The 14292-nt window shown below is 48.2% G+C and overlaps 1 protein-coding gene and 1 long non-coding RNA gene across 3 annotated transcripts in view; one reads left to right on the top strand and one right to left on the bottom strand.

Annotated features, from left to right (window-relative positions):
- The window catches only part of LOC145338020 (polymeric immunoglobulin receptor-like), a 63473-nt gene that overhangs the window by 41507 nt on the left and 7674 nt on the right, over nucleotides 1-14292 (bottom strand). The window lies entirely within an intron of this gene.
- On the top strand, nucleotides 8167-9989 carry LOC145338030 (uncharacterized). Its single transcript, XR_013885440.1, has 3 exons — nucleotides 8167-8229; nucleotides 8989-9330; nucleotides 9649-9989. It is a non-coding gene; the product is annotated as an uncharacterized LOC145338030 (long non-coding RNA).

Below are 14292 nucleotides of genomic sequence, written 5' to 3'. Positions count from 1 at the left end.
TGAGGTTTTGCAAACCCAGGCAAGTCACGGGGGTTACAGTTAGTGCGACATGAACCCAAGATCCCTGTTGAGACCGTCCTCATGTGTGCGGAACTTGGCTATCAGTCTCTGTTCAGCGACTCTGCGCTGTCGTGTATTGTGAAGGCCGCCTTGGAGAATGCTTACCCGAAGGTCAGAGGCTGAATGCCCGTGACCACTGAAGTGTTCGCCAACAGGAAGGGAGCAGTCTTGCCTGGTGACTGTCGAGCGATGTTCATTCATCAGATACTACCTGATACGTTGCAAGAAAGGATGTCCCGAAGCATGGTACATTGGGGAGACCATGCAGACGCTACGACAACGGATGAATGAACATCGCTTGACAGTCACCAGGCAAGACTGTTCCCTTCCTGTTGGTGAATACTTCAGTGGTCACGGGCATTCAGCCTCTGACCTTCGGGTAAGCATTCTCCAAGGCGGCCTTCACGACACACGACAGCGCAGAGTCGCTGAACAGAGACTGATAGCCAAGTTCTGCACACATGAGGTCCTTGTGCATGAGTCGCAAAAACCCAGCTTGCAGGTGCAGCAGGTGGTCAGGAAGGCGAATGGGATGCTGGCCTTCATAGCGAGGGGGATAGAATATAAAAGTAGGGAGGTCTTGCTGCAGCTGTATAGGGCATTGGTGAGGCCGCAGCTGGAGTACTGTGTGCAGTTTTGGGCGCCGCACCTGCGCAAGGATATTTTGGCCCTGGAGGGAGTGCAGAGGAGGTTTACTAGGCTGATACCGGAGTTGAGGGGGTTGAGCTATGAGGAGAGGCTGAATAAACTAGGCTTGTACTCGTTAGAGTTTAGAAGAATGAGGGGAGATCTCATTGAGACGTATAAGATGATGAATGGGATGGATAGGATAGAGGTGGAGAGACTCTTCCCACTCAAAAAAGACAGTAGGACTAGGGGGCACAGCCTCAAGATAAAGGGGAGGCGGTTTAGAACGGAGTTGAGGAGGAACTTCTTCACTCAAAGGGTGGTGAATCTCTGGAATTCTCTGCCCGTTGAAGTGGTGGAGGCTGCCTCGCTAAATATTTTTAAGAAGCGGGTTGATGGGTTCTTGATAAGAGAGGGGATTAAGGGTTATGGGGAGAGGGCGAGAAAGTGGAACTGAGCCACAACAGATCAGCCATGATCTTATTGAATGGCGGGGCAGGCTCGAAGGGCTAGATGGCCTACTCCTGCTCCTATTTCTTATGTTCTTATGTCTCAACAGGGATCTTGGGTTCATGTCGCACTATCTGTAACCCCCGTGACTTGCCTGGGTTTGCAAAACCTCACTTACTGCACTGTCTGGAGACAATACACATCTCTTTAAACTGTGATCAGTGCTCCTTCCACTCACATTATCAGCCACTTCAGGTCTTGAACAGCAGGTTAGGTGTAAGGATTCGCATTCTAATCAGTAATCTCTAAACTGTCTGTGCTTTATATGCTCTGTCTGAGGCCAGAACTCTCCATTCACCTGACGAAGGGGCTAACCCCGAAAGCTTGCGAGTATATTATCAAATAAATAGGTTGGACTAAAACCTGGTGTTGTCAGACTTTTTACTGTGTGAACCCCTTTAATCCAGGAGCCAGACTCTGGGTTTATCTGTCTGAACCCCTTTAATACAGGAGCCAGACTCTGGGTTTATCTGATGGTTTATTTCAAGTCATCTTGAGCCAGTATTAGGGGGTCTGATTCATTCCGGATTAGAGAACCAAACTGTGAATATTAATTTTCAAGCTGGCACTGAAGGGTTGATGATGAAACTAGTTTCCTGACCGAATCCTCCAAGTAAACTTGATAATGTGGGTGCTGCTGATGGAGTTCATTCATTCAAACTGCAGGAAGCTGCAGAATGGGGCTGAAGGCAGAGCCTGCACTCTCCCATTCACAGGGGCGGGGGGAGTGAGGATTAATGTCCCAGCCTCTGTCAGGAAAAACCGGGTTAAAAGCTGCTTTTCCCCTGAAGGGATTGGAGTGAAACAACAATCCGAGTGCCGGCTCCCGGGAAACTGTTCAGCCCACACCCGGGGAGAGGGAGGATAGAGTGGGGATGGTCAGAACCCCCCCTCTCTCTGTGTGAATGAACCCAGGTCCCGCCCCCCCGGCTGATCAGAACACTCGGCGGGAAAGTCCCTCTTTGCGGCTCAGTGGAGAATCTGATGTTTTCTGTCCCTCCTGTTGTCAGTGTGGAGTCTCCGAGCTGATCCCTGTGTGGGGAATGGATGGAAAGGAGCTGCAGGGACTGTCAGTGTCTCAGAGCCGGGGGGGAAAGGGGGGGATCTGGGGGAAACTTTCCTCCATCCTCACCCCCATTCAGCTCCTTATCCGGGGGAATGGATGGAAAGGAGCTGCAGGTACTGTCAGTGTCTCAGAGCCGGGGGGGAAAGGGGGGGATCTGGGGGAAACTTTCCTTCATCCTCACCCCCATTCAGCTCCTTATCCGGGGGAATGGATGGAAAGGAACTGCAGGGACTGTCAGTAAAAACAGGAGCGGGGGAGGGGGGTGAGGGGAGAAATGGAGGGAGAGGGGAGAGTTGATGGGGAGAGAGGGGAAGGGGTGGCGGCAGTGAAGAGGCAGCTGGAGCGGCTCCTGATGATTTAGAGCCATTGAAAAATAAATGAAGAAAATTGCAGTGCCTTTGATTGATAAGCAGATGGAGAATCTGATTGACTCGCCCTCTGACTCTTTATCCAGTAGGAAAGTTGTGTAAATTCCCAGCTCAGAATTAAAATTTAAAATTCAATGTCATAGGGATCATAGAATCCCTACAGTGCAGAAAGAGGCCATTTGGCCCATCGAGTCTGCACCGACCACAATCCCACCCAGGCTCTACCCCAATATCCCTGTACATTTAACCCGCCAATGCTTCGAATCTACACATCTCAGGACACTAAGGGGCAATTTAGCATGGCCAATCAACCTGACCCGCACATCTTTGGACTGTGGAAACAGGAGCACCCAGAGGAAACCCACGCAGACACGGGGAAAATGTGCAGACTCCATACAGACAGTGACCCAAGCTGGGAATCGAACCCAGGTCCCTGGAGCTGTGAAGCAGCAGTGCTAATCACTGTGCTACCGTGCCACCCATTTCTCTTCAGAACTGTTCTGTTTTTAGCTCCAATTTAGAGCAACTGAAATATTTTCCGTTTTAACCTAAAAACTACAGACAATGATGATGTAGTTATATCTTTCTCTTCTGTTCCCACTGCCACATTCTTCAATAAAACCTCCCAAAGCCACAACCTCCAGCCTCCTCTAGAAGGACAAGGGCAGCAGGAACATGGGGAACACCATCACCTCCAAGTTCCCCTCCCAGTCTCTCACACACCGTCCCCACTTGGAGATATATCGGCCGTTCCTTCATCGTCACTGGGTCAAAATCCTGGAGCTCCCTCCCTAACGGCACCGTGGGAGCACCTTCACCACACGGGACTGAAACTCTTCAAGAAGAAACCCCATCACCACCTTCTCAAGGGACATCTTCAGATGTCGGTTTTCACTGTGAAGGTTTATTTTGACGAGGTGAAATCGCAAGTGATACATTTTGGGAATTCCTGTCTGGAAGGCGCTAGACAAATGCAGCTCCGATGTTCAAATTTGTTCCACGGTTCCCTGCAATACCATCAGCTGGTCACCTGGTGGCGCTGTTGGTTGGACAGAGCGCCATCTGCTGCCGGAACCCCTTTAATACAGGAGCCAGACTCTGGGTTTATCTGTCTGAACCCCTTTAATCCAGGAGCCAGACTCTGGGTTTATCTGTGCGAACCCCTTTAATACAGGAGCCAGACTCTGGGTTTATCTGTGTGAACCCCTTTAATACAGGAGCCAGACTCTGGGTTTATCTGTGTGAACCCCTTTAATACAGGAGCCAGACTCTGGGTTTATCCGTGTGAACCCCTTAAACCCAGAGTCTGGCTCCTGTATTAATCTGATGTTTATTTGAAGCCATGTGGTGCTGTCAATCTTGAGCCAGTATTAGGGGGTCTGATTCATTCCGGATTAGAGAACCAACTGTGAATATTAATTTTCAAGTTGCCACTGAAGTGTTGATGATGAAACTAGTTTCCTGACCGAATCCTCCCAGTAAACTTGATAATGTGGGTGCTGCTGATGGAGTTCATTCATTCAAACTGCAGGAAGCTGCAGAATGGGACTGAGGGCAGAGCCTGGACTCTCCCATTCACAGTGGGGGGGAGTGAGGATTAATGTCCCAGCCTCTGTCAGGAAAAACCAGGTTAAAAGCTGCTTTTCCCCTGAAGGGATTGGAGTGAAACAACAATCCGAGTGCCGGCTCCCGGGAAACTGTTCAGCCCACACCCGGGGAGAGGGAGGAGAGAGCGGGGATGGTCAGCACCCCCCCTCTCTCTGTGTGAATAAACCCGGGTCCCGCCCCCTGTATTATCGGGACTGATCCTGAGCTGAACTGTGTTCTCAGAACACTCGGCGGGTAAAGTTCCTCTTTGCGGCTCAGTGGAGAATCTGATGTTTTCTGTCCCTCCTGTTGTCAGTGTGGAGTCTCCGAGCTGATCCCTGTGTGGGGAACGGATGGAAAGCTGCTGCAGGTACTGTCAGTGTCTCAGAGCCGGGGGGGGGAAAGGGGGGGATCTGGGGGAAACTTTCCTTCATCCTCACCCCCATTCAGCTCCTTATCCGGGGGAATGGATGGAAAGGAGCTGCAGGGACTGTCAGCAGGGTCTAGAGGGACAGCAATGGGGGGTGGGGAAGGTAAGGGTGGGGGCCCGGGGGAATGGATGGAAAAAGAGTGGTGATGGTTGGAGGATGAGATCAGTGTCTGTCTCTTATTCCCTGTACTGGGAGGATGATTCTATTTACATTTTACTTAAAGCAGAAACAGACCGGTTCAGCAAGCTGCCTGGTTTTTACATTGTGATGTGGGTATGCCGGCGTTTGACTGGCGTAAACACAGTAAAAAGTCTGACAACACCAGGTTTTAGTCCAACCTATTTATTTGATAATATACTCGCAAGCTTTCGGGTTAGCCCCTTCGTCAGGTTCACCTGACGAAGGGGCTAACCCGAAAGCTTGCGAGTATATTATCAAATAAATAGGTTTTGCATTGTGGACAGCAACTGCTTTTATTTGCGTTTCATTTAATAATAACCAGGGCAATAGGTTGCAATTGATTCAGTTCTGTTCCTTTCAATGGTTATGCTTCGTAAATAGTGAATAAGACTCTGCCTCATTCTTCCTTAACAGATTGCGATTATCAGCCATTTATTGTTAAGAATCCCCAGCCTTAAAAATCTCTCTTTTTAAAAATTCCCCATGTTGCCAAGTACCTCATGATTTCTAATTTTCCTCACAACATGGTGGGTGTACCTACACCTCAGGGACTGCAGCAGGTTCAAGAAGGCAGCTCACCCACCACCTTCTCAAGGGGCAAATAGAGATGGGCAATAAATGCTGGTCTAGCCAGTGACACCCCGTCCTGTAAATGAGTTAAAACATTTCGTTAGAGGTTTCCTTGTATATCACATTGCTAAAAAGGGACACCCTTTTTTCCATATTAGCACTTCCTGACTTGCTAAATTAATAGCCTCTCTACTTTTCTCCACAATATGTTTCACTGGGTGGGTCCAGACTGTTCTAATCTCGATCCAAGCACATTCCTGGGAAACTTCACTTCTGACCTGGAAGGTGAGGAACTGGAGACCAGGAGTGATCCAGCTCCACCAATCCCCTCTGGTACAAGGTGAAGGAATTATCCCTCGGACATAGGGCCACCCAACCTGTGCTTTGCACCTTTGTTTCTTCTGGCTACTTCTGATGGATAGGTGACTGTGAATGTGCCTCTGGTGTTGGGCTCAGTGTTAATCCCCGTATTGACTGGGATGAGTGAATAGGAGCTGCAGGGACTGTCAGTGTCACTGGGGGAAACTTTCCTTCATCCTCACCCCCATTCAGCTCTTTATTCAAAATAAACTGCTGAGGATCCTGGAAATAAGAACATAAGAAATAGGAGCAGGAGGAGGCCAACTAGCCCTTCGAGCCTGCCCCGCCATTCAATAAAATCATGGCTGATCTGTCGTGGCTCAGTTCCACATTCCCGCCCTCTCCCCATAACCCTTAATCCCCTCTCTTATCAAAAACCCATCAACCTGCGTCTTAAAAATATTTAGCGAGGTAGCCTCCACCACTTCAACGGGCAGAGAATTCCAGATCTGAGATAAATATAGAAAATGTTGGAATTCCTCAGCAGTCCAGACAGAGAATCTGTGGAGAGAGAAACAGAATTAATATTTGAAGTTGAACCCAGCTTTTCTACCTGCTGACTCACTGCAGTAATCAGTTACATTCCCAACCCTCACTGCAGAAAAATAGCCAGTGACAGTTTCTGTGATTCAGAGCATCCATCTCAATTTTACAGCAGTAGACAGGGTGAAGAAACGATGGTCAACATATCCAGAAACCTCACCAACTACAACCTTGGCATCAGATCTCAATTCCCTCAGCCCATTGAATTCATTTCAGAGTTAACATAGAATCTCATCATAGAGACATTGAGCGGAATTTTACGTGAATGATTCGAAATGCCTAGCGAGTGTGAAAATGAGAGAGTTCCTGATCTGTTTTTTGGGTGAGTTTTCACGCCCAATCTTACAGAAAAAAATGGTTTGTTACTTGCTGCTGCTGCAGGCACTGGGTTGGGCTTAATTCGGCAGCGAGCCTGCAGAGGGAGCTACTGCGCATGTACAGACCTCTGATTCTGCACATGCACAATTTGAACAGCAGGGGTCTGACAGACAGAGGGCTGTCAGGCTGCTGCTGCTCAGACACAGGTTGATGGGTTTTTGATAAGAGAGGGGATTAAGGGTTATGGGGAGAGGGCGGGAATGTGGAACTGAGCCACGACAGATCAGCCATGATCTTATTGAATGGCGGGGCAGGCTTGAAGGGCTAGTTGGCCTACTCCTGCTCCTATTTCTTATGTTCTTATGTTCTTAAACAAACCCCACCCCCTATTTCGCAATCATGGGGACCCGCAGCTGATCATAAGCCCCACAACACTCAAATGTAGACCTTGCTGCCCAGACTGATCATGTTCTCTCCTCCTGATCCAATAGCAATGCAGAGTGTGCAACAGACCCCCTCCCTCCCTGATCAGGCCCTGCCCCTGGCTATGCACCCATTGGCTCCACCCCTGCCCCATAGGCCCTGCACCTGGTCCCATCTCCATAGTCTCCGCTCCTTAGCACTGGCTGGGGGACAGTGGCTGGTGAGCTTTGCCTGGGTGCCAGGTTGGCGGTGCCAATGTGACAGGGTGGCACTACCAGGCTGCCACTACCCAAGAAGAGAACTTTGCCCAGCAAGGCTACAAAGGCAAGTACATGCAAATAAATATGACCATAATTTATTCAGCCCCACGCCCATTTCCGGTGAGAGGCTGACCCCGCCAGAAATCCGCATCTCATAAACTCGTGAGAGCTGAGAAATTGGGTGTGATCCTGATTTTTCAGCTCCTGTGTGGTTTTACCGGCTCGTTCTGCCTATCGATGGGCAGGGCGTGCTGGTAAAATCCCAGCTACTGTCTCAAAATACATAACAGAGCAATAATTTCTGTTTAATCCTGTAATTACATTTCAATTACAAAAAAATCTAGTGGGATATTCTGGAACAAAGTCAGACAAACGCCCAGCGCGGTGCTCCCTCAGCGCTGACCCTCTGACGGTGCGTAATGGCACTATGAGGAGAGACTGAGGGATTTGGGGTTGTTTTCGCTAGAAAGAAGGCGGCCAAGAGGGGATCTTATTGAAACATATAAGATGATTAGAGGTTTAGATAGGGTGGACAGTGATAGCCTTTTCCCTCAGATGGAGAAAGCTAGCACGAGGGGGCATGGCTTTAAATTAAGGGGGGGTAGTTATAGGACGGATGTCAGGGGTAGGTTCTTTACCCAGAGGGTGGTGAGGGATTGGAATGCCCTGCCTGCTGCAGTTGTAAATGCGCCTAGTTTGGGGGTGTTTAAGAGATCCGTGGATAGGTTTGTGGATGAAAAGGGATTGGTTTAGGTTAGAGGGTCATTGTTTTTTAACTGGTCGGCACAACATCGTGGGCCGAAGGGCCTGTTCTGCGCTGTAATGTTCTATGTTCTATAAAGGGGGTCACTGTGTTTTCTTGTTGCAGGGACACAACTTCCACAGACTCCTGCTGCTGTTGCTGAGTGTTGTTGCTGCTGTTTCAGGTAAGAGCTGTGACTGCTGGAACATTTCAGCACTGATCACAGGGTGGGGGGATCAGGAATACATCTAGCTTTAAGGTGCTGTGTGTCCTGCCAGTGGAACCATTGAGGGAGTGGACACGGTAGTTTCACATCACACACAATGATCATCAGAACTGAAAGGAAGGAAGTTAATGTCTTCACATTAACCCCTGTGATGTGAACAGTGGGATCTGGACACTGAGCAACACTCAGTGACACTGGGATGGGTGACTGGATAACACTGGGATGGGTGACTGAGAGCCAGTGGGTCTCAGATGGGAATCGAAAGGGACTGGGATGAGATCCTGAGCTCTGGAATCAGGAGTCTGGGACTGTCCTGAGATCAGATCGACGTTAGTAAATCCGACCTTTACATTTCAGGGTCAGTTTTCAGCTCCTGAGTTCCACCTCACATTGTCCACCCCCCCCCAGTCTGTGATTTTTCTCCCAAGGGGAGGTGACCAATATCCTGATGTGTTCTCCCAGCACGTGTACAAATGGAAAACATGTGATTCAAAGCGTTGTCCAGCTGCTCTGTGCTTACAAATATCCAGCACAAGCTGGTTTTAGTTAAAGGCCCTCAATGTCTGAGCTTTAACCTTCCCACACGAATGAAAGCAGTGAGGTACTGATCAGTGCTTCTTGTAAATCGAGCATCGCAGTGTAACCATGTGAAGCTTGGGATGTAATGTACCAGCAGGGCGGTTATATCTGTGGATAAATACTTTCAATCTTTTCCAGGTTTTTCACATTACCCAGTTTCTGGGTTCCTTGGGGAGCAGGTTGTGCTGCCCTGTACCTACAAAGGGAATGTCCCAGTCTCAGATTTACAGGTAATCTGGGGGACACCCAAACGTGAATTTTTGCACAAGTTTGTCAATGGAAATGATGATTTGAGGGAACAAGATCCACGGTTCAGAAACAGAACAAAGCTGTTCAAAGATCAACTGGAACAAGGAAACTGGTCAGTTCTGCTCTCTGACCTCAGGGAATCAGACCGGAGCCAGTACGAGTGTCAGATCTACAAGATTGATAAACAAATTCATTTGGTGAAAATTGATTCAGTTGATCTCTTTGTAACAGGTGAGAGATTTCTATTTCAGATGTTCCATATTTATGATATGGTGATGATATTAAAATGATTTAGAGTCTTTTGAACATTTCTGCAGTTGTTTCACTGGATAGACAGTGAGTAACATTGGAAGGTTTGAAATGTTGTGTGATATTTTAACAAAGAATGATTGTGTGAGAGTGAGTGGTGTGAGTCACTGTTACCTGTAACTGGTCCTTAAATTACCTGGAATTGTTATTTCTGTTCCTGAGTCTCACCTTCCTGTCCCTCAGATATGGAGTTCAACAAGGAGATTCTATCCATTTATAAATACTTCCAATCTTTTCCAGGTGACTCGCCTGTCCCAGTTTCTGGGTTCCTTGGGGAGCAGGTTGTGCTGCCCTGTACCTACAAAGGGAATGTTACCATCTCAGATTTACTGGGAATCTGGCGAACTACCAAGGGTGATATCTTACACAGAGTGGTCAGTGGAAACGATGATTTGACACAACAAGATCCACGGTTCAGAAACCGAACAAAGTTATTCAAAGATCAACTGGAACAAGGAAACTGGTCAGTCCTGCTCTCTAACCTCAGGGACTCAGACCAGAATGATTATCAGTGTCAGATTTACAAGAGGCTGGAGACAGGCTATTATTGGGAGCAATTTGATCTCGTCCGTCTCTCTGTAACAGGTGAGAGATTTCTGTTTCAGGTTTTCTGTATTTAATCTCTAATTTTTATGTGTTCAGTTGTGCAGTGGTTATGTTAGTAGACTAATAATCCAGAGACCTGGACTAATAATCCAGAGAATGTGAGTTCAAATCCCACTGTCTCAGTTTCAGAATTTAAATTCAGTTTATTTAATAAAAATCTGGAAATATAAAATTGGTCCCACTAAAAGTGCCCATGAAGCTATTGCATTATTATAAAACCCCACCTGGTTCACTAGTCTTCTCCTTCTATGACAGTCCCTCAGGGTCGAGGATGACTTGCTTCTCCTGCAGAGAGGTGGGTTCTGCAGCTGGCTGAATAGACCAATCCTGGAGCCGCAGATTCTGCCCTGGGTTTGGTAGCTGGTGGTTGATGAGATGGGCGGGTGGGTGGCTCGCTCTGGGTTCTGTGCTCTATTCCCGATGTTTACACTTGTCCTCTGCGTGCTCTACTCACTGACACTCGAGGTGATTGGTGCCTTCACAGATGTGTTGTCTCCAGTTAGTGCATTCTAAGACCACTGATTTGCACGTGTCAATGGGGATGTTACATTTATTTAGGGAGGTTTTCAGAGTGTCCTTGTAGCTTTTTCTCTGTGTGTCCTATTGCTTACCATTGCAGAGCTCAGAGCACTCGTTTCAGCAGGTCTTGTGTCGGGCGTGCGGACAATGTGGCCTGTCCATCGCAGCAGTGTGACCAATGCCTGAATACTGGGGATATCAGCCTGGGAGGCGATTTTCACATTGATTCGCCTATCCTGCCAGTGGATTTGCAGGGTTTTGCAGAGGCAGTGTTGGTGATATCTCTCCAGGGATTTGAGGTGTCTGCTGTGCATTGTCCATGTTTCTGATGCATACAGGAGGGTGCACTGTAACCATGAGCTGGATTGGAGGTCTCAGGCTTCGAACACTCTGTTGCTCGGATGTCTGAAGGCTGCACTGGCACATTGGAGTTGATGCTGGATTTCATTGTCGATATCTGCTCGTGCCGGAGGAGATGGGGGAAATGATCCACATTGTCCAGGGGCTCACTGTGGATCCTGATGGTTGGGGGGTGGGGGCAGTTTAATACAGGAAGAGCGGGTTGGTAGAGAACCTGTGTTTTCCAGATGTTTAGTCTGAGGTCCGTTCTCTTATATGCCTCAGTGAATGTGTTGACGATGGTTTGTAGCTCGGCCTCTTGGTTGTGGCTCTGCAGACACTAGAGGTGTTGGAGTTTGAACAGTTTCCTGCTTCGTTCCACTCCAGCGGGAAGCTTCAAGGTGATGGGATGGAGTGTTGCTGTGAGGAATATGTTGGTGCAGTGATGCAGTCCTGTTTGATCCCAGTTTGTGGACGTATTGGGTGTGTGGTGGCTCCACTGGTGAGGATCACAGTTTGCATTATCATTGTGGAACAGGTGGAGAATGGTGACGAATTTCCGTGGGAAGTCGGATTTGAGGAGGATGTTCCACAATCCCTCACGGTTGACAGAATCGGAAGCCTTTGTGAGATGGAAGAAGGCCATGTACGGAGATTGATGCTGCTCCCTGCACTTTACCTGGATTTGCCGTGTGCTGAAGATCATGTCCATTGTGTCTCTTAACAGGCGAAGCCACACTGAGGGTCAGGGAGCAACTGTACAGACACTGGGAGGAATCGTTGAGGAGGATTGTTGCAATGACCTTTCCCATGGTGGAGAGGAGGAAAATCCCTCTGTAATTTCCACAGTCAGACCCGTCTGCTTTCCTGAAGATGGTGTTTGTCTTCCACACGCCTTCCCCTCCCAGCGCTCCTTCCCCGCCCAGCGCTCCTTCCCCGCCCAGCGTGTCTTTCCAGCTGAACACAGTCCAAAGATGTGCAGGTTAGGTTGAGGTTGATTGGTCATGCTTAAACTGCCCCTTTGTGGTCCTGAGATGTATCGGTTAGAGGGATTAGTGGGTAAAATATGTAGGGATATGGGGATAGGGCCTGGGTAGGATTGTGGTCAGTGCAGACTCAATGGGCTGAATGGCCTCTCTCTGTGCCATAGGTTTTTATGATTTCTATGACACCTTTCTAAATGTTTGTTCCCCTCCCGACTCAAACACTGACATCACTGAAGAGAATCAGCTTGTCTCCTTTTGGGATGTGGGACAGCGATTGGTCAAGGCTGGAGTGGACTCTTTCTTTTGTCTTGTCCCTTAAGTCTAGGGTTGGGGTGGAGGCACAGACGGCTGTGATGAGCTGTTTCTGGGGCAGAGTGAGCCATAAAGTCATGAGGTGTTTCCTTCCCCGGTGGGTCCATTGAGACGTCTGACCCATCTGTTTTTTATAGCAAAGCCAACACCGTAGAGACAACATTCTTCTTTCGGAAGAAGGTATATCCACCACCTTGGTCTTTAAGCTGGCCTTCCCCTGCTTGTCGTGTCTCGCTCAGGGCAGACATGTCAATGTTACGGTGCCGGGTGTTCCACCTCATCCTGAGATTTTCCACCGGATTTTAGTTTGAAGTTCTTGCTCTATTTTAGTGGAGTGTTGGGGTTTAAGGGGGAGTGAAGAGGTTGGGGGGGTGGTGCTGGGGGGGGGGGGGGGGGGGAGCGTGGTGGTGAGGGGCGTGGTGGTGGTGGGGGTTGCAGGGGGGTGGTGCAGTGGGGGGGCTATTGCTGCTCAATGACCAGTTATCTCTATTGGAAAGCATGTATTGGTCATATTATGGGGCAGTGTCTGTGTGCAAGGAGCTGTGGAGCGGCCTGGTGTGTGTGAGATTATTGGTAACTCACCTCCCACATCCCTCCAGGACTAGAATTAACCAGGGATCTGTTTGTACTGGGGATTGTTCTGAAACACTCGATGCTGAAAGTCTCTGCTGTTAGTTTTGTGAGTGTGTCCCAGTTTATTAATGGCTTCATTCTGTCTCTAGGTCCTGGACTCTCTACTGGAACAAGAGTTGGATTGGGAATCGGAATTTTTATTGCTATTTTTGTTGTTGCTGGAATTGGGATTTATATATTCCGAAAGTGCTAACGATGGTGAGTTCCAGAATGTTCCACTGTTTCCATTGAATCCTGTTTTTGGTTTATAATGTTTGTTCAATGTTGCTGAACTCGAGAACTGTCCATTTACTGAGCTGTGAGGATGCTTCAATCCACCCTATCATTGAGCAGCGTTAACCAGTCACTTCCAGCTTGTTATCCTCTCGCTGCTGAACAGTCCCCGTGGATTGGAAAGGAGCAAATATTATCCCACTGGGAGAACCAGTGGATGAGGAATGTATCTGGAATTTCAGAAGGTGTTTGATAAGGTGTCACACAACAGGTTGTTCTACAAGATACAGGCTCAGGGGATTGGGGGTAATATAGCATGGATTGAGGATTGGTTAATGGACAGAAACAGAGGAGGAACAAATGGGTGATTTTTGGTTGGTGGGATGTAACTGGTGCTGCAGGGATCAGTGCTGGAGCCTCAGATATTCACAATCCCTATCAGTGACTTTGATCAGGGGAGAGAGTGCGATATGTCCAAGTTTACTGATGATAGAAAAAGGAGGACACTGAGGTTGCAAACAGAACTTGGCCAGTTCAGTAATTGGGAAATAATGGGTACAATAAGAAGTCACACAACAGCAGATTAAAATCCAACAGGTTTATTTGGAATCACGAGCTTTCGGAGTGCTGCTCCTTCATCAGGTGAGTGGTGATATCAACAATCTTCTTGGAGATCCTCTCCACTTTGAGCCAGCAGTTTGCAGTGTCGGTGGTAGCTGTGGAACTGGTGTGTACCACTGACACTGCACAGCACCGGCTGGAGAGAACCTCCCACACCAGTCCAACACCAGCATCCCCACATCAGGAAATAATGGTGGCAGATGGAATATAATGTGGGAAATGGTTTGGAAGAATGGAAAAGCCGAGAGGCCAGTGAATGGCATTTGGAGAGATTTGTACCCAAATCACCAAGTTAACACCCAGGTACTGCAAACAGTCAACAAGGTAAATGGGATGTTGGCCTTCATTGCAATTTGCTAGGAGAATAAGAGGAAAAAAGTCTTGCTGAAATGTAAGTGGAGCATGGGTCAGACCAAACATTGAGTACTGTGTACAGTTTGTTCTGCTAATGCAAGACACAGGAACTTAGAAATTAGGAACAGGAGTAGGCCATTCAGCTCCTCAACCCTGCATCACCGTTTGACCAGATAATGGCCGACTTGACAGTGGCCTCAATTTTATTTCCCTGTTTTCTCACACTACTACCCACCCTCAAAACCCTATGAGTTTCTCATCAATAAAAATCTGTTTAACTCCAAATTAAAGTATTCCATGA

Source organism: Carcharhinus amblyrhynchos, unplaced genomic scaffold (genome assembly GCF_965287045.1).
Source record: "Carcharhinus amblyrhynchos unplaced genomic scaffold, sCarAmb.v2.hapA scaffold_89, whole genome shotgun sequence".
Lineage (NCBI taxonomy): Eukaryota > Metazoa > Chordata > Chondrichthyes > Carcharhiniformes > Carcharhinidae > Carcharhinus > Carcharhinus amblyrhynchos.
This window is presented reverse-complemented; position numbering and strand designations above follow the sequence as displayed.